The sequence below is a fragment of the Lonchura striata genome, chromosome 1 (genome assembly GCF_050655825.1).
Source record: "Lonchura striata isolate lonStrDom1 chromosome 1, ASM5065582v1, whole genome shotgun sequence".
NCBI lineage: Eukaryota > Metazoa > Chordata > Aves > Passeriformes > Estrildidae > Lonchura > Lonchura striata.
In genome coordinates, this window is record NC_140703.1 from 28,952,432 (window position 1) to 28,958,431 (window position 6,000).

Here is a 6,000-nt window from a genome sequence, read left to right on the forward strand (position 1 = left end):
TGATATCACCTCAAGAAGCAGGGCACCAGTTCCTTCCCAGACTGAAGAGGCAAATCCTCCTGTTTCAGGACTACAGTATGAATTCTGTACACAATGATTCTGTACCACAGGACTGAACCATCCCCTTCTTGGAAGACCACCTTGGAAGTTAATATGGAGGAAGTCTCCTTGCCCTGGAAAGCAAGCCCTTAAAAACACAAGAGCAGAATCAAGATTACTTTAAAGGCATTTTTGTCTCTTGAATGCTCTACAAAGCCAGTACTGCAACAAATCATCTCTTGCCAGAAACACAGCCAAATCTTCAGAGCATCAGCCTGGAGGTGGAAGGCGCTTTGAAAGAATGAAGTCACCTTCCAGTTTAAAACCAGAACTGCTGTCTCTAACAGCAAGACTCAGTTCACAGCATCTCAGACGTTCTGGGGTCTCATTCTGGGACCAGGACTCTGGCCCCGCCCTCCCCAGTAAAGAAGACAGTGACCCTCCTACAAGCTTTGGTATAAACTTAAAAGGTATTAATACCTTCCTCACATTGTTTTCTGCACATCTCTCACCAGTTTGTGCTAGCATTAGGACTATCATCACTTTCATACTATGCCCCTGCTTGTCACTGTCCATTGAAAGCATATCCAAACATATTTGTAAAGATTTTGCCATGCATGCTACACTGCAAAATCTGGATCAGCAAGTTCAGTGTGCAGTCTCCCTGGTAATAAGGCAAAAGAAGGAAGTTGTTTTGTTCTGTGCCACAAAATAACCTGCCTGCCCCACATATGTTAGAAGCAGGAACTATGAGCCTTTAGACACAAGACATGTGGCAGCTTTTCCATCATGCAGATATGCAGCAGATCATGTTCAATGTGCATTTAAAGGCAGGTCAGGCTTATTTCAGTGCTTGCTGGGGTGACTGACCAGCTGTTCATAAAAATCTGAGCATTTTGGAAAAAATCTTATTGCACAGACTCATGGGAAGGACAGGTATTTGCACTCAAATGGCTGCATCTGTTACCAACACAACAAAAGATCATGACAGAAGACAACTGTATGTTCTCTGATATTATCTACACATAGTAACTTAGAAAACTTTAATCTGCATTTGGGAAAAAAAACATCACTAATCCTCCAAAAGACATGAATCTGCAAAGGACTGTCCCTACACTGCAGTAAGGCTCATTGTTTTTGGGTAAAGATCAGGAAAAAAAAAAACAAAACAAAACAAAACAAAAAAAAAAAAAAAAAACAAAAAACAAAAAAAAACAGGTTTAAAAGCACTTAGGCATGAAGCAGATACACATTAGTCACTATGGGGGATTTTTTTTTTCCCAATACTGCAGAGTTACCCAAGACAGTAGCCTATAAAGATCCTTCCAAAGAGCAAATCTCTTCCATTCTCAGTTCTCATGATTTTAAAAAGCAGGATTTTCAAACTTCTGCAAAAGGCCTATATGAATTGTCAGAACTGTGCAGAATCAGACAGCTGAGCCACTGTTAATATAAACCACTACATGCATGCTTCTCCAATTAGTCACCCCACAAAAAACAAATGCTGCCTAAGGTCTGTTCTTGTACATCACAGCAAACCTCTATCAGAGCCCAAGTCCAGGAGCCTGTGTACTAAAGAAAAACACATCTCGTTGTAGTTCCATAAAATCCTCCATAATACAAACTTCTAACCTTGATCAGTTCTGCTGCAAACCAGGCAGTGTTTCTGCAACCCTTGTGAATGATGTTAAGCTGTCAGTCAATTGAGAAGCAGCAAAACTGTAGGTCCACTTCTTTTCCACTGCACACATTCCATTTGTCCTTTTTTTCCCCCTGTAAGTTTTGCTGCTATTAACAATTTTATTCTGCTTGATGACAGGCCATTTTGATGCCTGTGTCAGTGGCAAACCTGGCTTGTTTGAGTCCATTCAAGTCTCTCATTATCATATTTTATGAAATGTGAAGCTTCACTACAGAAAATGGTTTAATATTCTCAATGAACTGCAGGACCTAACTGGAAGCCTGGAAGGAATCATTAGTATTTACAAATACATGAGTCATTCCATATTTGAGATGTCACTGACTGCAGCTGCATACTTCTATGTACTCACATTCCAGCATCTCTTCTTTTAAATATTGCATCAAGACATATGCTGTGCAGTGCTGCAAGCTGCTTATAAAGAGCCTGCAACATCACATACATTCTGAATCCATTCAGAATCCCCACAGCTGTTTTTCATAGTTACTAGATAATGTAGAAAGTTCAGTCACTCTGAAGCAATTTCTTTTGCATCAGTGGTCATTCTAGATGTCAACTTTGAACACCTCATTCATTTGCACTTGTTTTCTTCTGCTTTTCTTCTTGCTGATTTTATTCTCAAGGATCTTTAGAAGAATCCCATTCCCCACCAAAATCAATGGGATTTAACTATTAAGTGCTTAATGGTCAGATTTTAAGAAGCATTAGGACATCTCCATATGAAGGTGGAGGGATTCTCAAGAGAGCCTAGTTACACTGACATTCTCGTTAATACATTATTTATCTGGAATACAATTATTTTTTTAAAGTGACATGGGAACATATGTCATCTATATGGCAGAAAATTTCATCTAAACACTCAGCTCAAGCCCACATTCTGACTATTTTGCCCTGACCTTCAATATGCTGTGCAGCACTTATCTAAGTACTGTCTTAGGCTGGTACTTTGTATAATTCTACATTTTAATCCATGCTTCCTGTATGGTCTGGCATTAACTGTCCCTTATTTAAAATGAGAATGGATTCTTCAAGGTCTGGTTCTCTTCTAGGGATCCATGCACGCAAAGACTTCGTACCAAAGAGGATGTTTCCAGATCAACATGCTAGAGGCTGAGCTCTTAACATGTTCTCAGAGTTGGTATGCCAGGACAACAATGACGTCCTTTAGATTGTCTTTGGTTCAGTCTCCACCATGTGAGACTGGGAAGTGATGAGGGAAGGACTGTGTGCGTGCAGGCAAAGACAGAGGGAAAAGATAGGGGAACTTTCAAGACTGAAGAGAGTGTTCTCTGTGTTCTCTTACATGAGGGAAGTGATACTTCTACATCCTTCCCCAGTCCTTGAAAGGGTTCTGTTGAGACCCCATCTGATTCTAGCTTTTTTCTTCCAATGGCATCAGTGTCTTGTCACTGCTTCCTCACCTTTTTGTCTCTAGTAGACCTGAACCCCTGGGCCACTGGATGTGTGCTAGCCCTCACCTGACCTTCATCTGGTGATTGCAAATAAAGCTGAGAGATTATAAGAAAGTGCTGAAAACTTCATTAAAGATGAAAGGCTATAAGAAAATGCTGAAAGCTTTAATAGATTGTATTAAGATTATGTTGCACTAAATGTTTAGGAGTAAATAAGAGTGTAATATATGGAAAAGTTATACTGTGTCATAATAAACTGAAATTAATCTCCACAGCACTTCTGTCCAGATATTTAATTTATGTGAAAGGAGTGGCTACAATAGTCGCAGAAAATCAGGAGTTTCTAATGTTTGCTTCAGATCAGGCAAGCACAGAAATTCAGTCCCAAGAAAAGTGTCTGAACACACTGAAACTTGAAACCTGCAAGCTAACACAATGGTATTGGCATTTAATCCTCTGAATATTACATGAGAAGAGTGAGAACATTAGGAATTCACTAGTTCCCTAAGGAGTTCAACCCAAGATCCTTTTCCTCCTGAGGCAAGACAACATGCCTGACTACAGCCCTGCCAATCATCCAAATGTGAGCTCTGTTCTTTAAAAATCAGCATTTAAGAAGATGACCAAGTCCAAGTGAAGTATGAGTGTCCTCCAGAGGATGCCTGAAATATTAGTAAAATTTGGATTTTGTCACAGTTTGAACCATAGGCTGAAAATGTCCTTAATTCTGCCTTCTTTAAAAAAAAAAATTAAAGTCCTGCCTGTCACAGACTTCACCCTGGTGAAGCTCCATTTACCATGATCAGTACTCCAAGGCCATTTTTACAAAAGATGTCACAAGCTACAAGTGAGGTGGTCCACAGTGGTTACCATGCCTAACTACAGCCAAAGGTCAATACAGAGACAAAGTCTCAATCCACAAAGCAGTAGATTTCACAGCATCTGTCTCCTCACATCTTTTTGACACTTACCTCTGCTTTCTGATGGGAATAGTGACCCCATCTGCCTCCTCCTTTTTGCTGGCTGGAAAGAAAGCTCCCTTCTTCTGGATTAAAAACTTAGCAATGACATTGACTGCAGTCTTGTACTGCTGCTTTCCTTTCGAATCACACACCTGGAAAAGATGTTTATTATACACAGGGAGTGAATTGTGTGGAACGGACAGCGAACAAACACGAACCTGAGGGATTACCTTGGATGGGTCAGAATCTATTTTATATCAATTCACATTTGGATACAGCAGATGAACTGGTGGCACCCAGGTTCGACCCTGTGACGGGCAGGACCATACATGGAGGAATTGTGACACCGTGTGGGAAAAATGTGAAATGCCATACTAACGGTTGCCTATTTTAAATAAGATTAATTTTGGTACATCGGGATATCAAAGCCTCAACAGTGCTTTTAAGGCTAGAACTTTGTTGCCTGTAGCTTAGATTTTTTTTTTTTTAAATAACTAGAAAAGGTCGCCAGGAAGTATCACAGACATCCAGCACCATGACAGTGCTGTTATTTGACCCCTGCTAAGAGCAGAAGATGACCATCTACGGAATGAAACTTAAAGCCAGATGGATGACATCTTGCCAGGGTCTTCACAGATCGTCATGGATTGCTGGATAAAAGTCACATTCAAGAAACCCAGTTCACTCCCAGGCTTTGGAGGACAGAAGGAAAACAGACTAGAGACTCATCATCTATTTAGCTCAACTTCTTCGCTTTATCCTCCCTAATCCTGCCTTTCCACACCCTTCCTCACTTTTTCAGCTCCTCACCTAGGTCTCCCATTTTCTTGTCCAAACCTCTTCAGTTCTGCCCTGCTGGCTGCTCACCCTGTCTCTCCCTCCTCCCTGTGCCACACTGGTTCCTACCACCTCACTTTCCTACTATTTTTAATTTGCTCAGCCAGCCAAGTTTCTCCTCTAAAATCACGCATTCGTGTCCAATCCATCTTGCCTTTGTTCAGCTACTGCTCTGCTCCCAACTAGTGCCTAATCCTACCCTGCTAAATTTTCTACTTCCCCCTGTCTGATTTTACAGTTCAAACACATCAGCAAGTCATCACAGCATAACAAGTCCATCAACAGAGTAGCAGTAATTCATCTTGCAGTAAATTACAACATCTTATCTCAAGGTTAATGTGAGGTAAAATTAATTTGGCTCAGCCTTTGTCACAGGCAGCTAAACTAGCGCACTTTTCTGCCATTTTGCAACATGCAAAATTAATCCACTCAAGACTTTGTGCAGTAACTCTCAAGGGTGTGGACAGTTTACTCATACATCCGAGCACCTGAGCAAGGTGTGCCTTGCAGCCAAGTGGCTATAAAAAAAAAGATCCAGATAAACAACACCCCAGCTCACCAACACAGTCTTGTTCTGGAAAAGTTATTAATGGAGAAAAAAAACCCACCAAAAACCAAACCCCAACCCTGTGGCCCACAGATCTAAACAGAAAGCTCATAAGTCAAGTTGTTTTTTGGGGTGTTGTTTTTTTTTGTTTTTGTTTTTGTTTTTTTTTAGGAAATAGGAATCTTTTTTGATTGCTTATAGTTCAGTTGACTGCAGCTCACTTTCACCAGAGCAACAGGATGTCCCTGACATACGCAGATAAACCTACCAGATAAGCATTGAGTACTTTTCCGAAGTACTGATCATAGACAAGATTGCCAAAGTTTAATGTCTGGGATTGAATATTTCCTCAGAGCCTTGTGTATTTTGGAATATTTTTCTTCAGAAATGTGTGGTTGATATTAAAAATAAATAAATAAATAAACAAGACCTATTCAGACCAAACCTCACCATTTAGCCCTTGCAGTGCATTCCACAGCACACAGCAGTGTGCTAGGGGCCCTG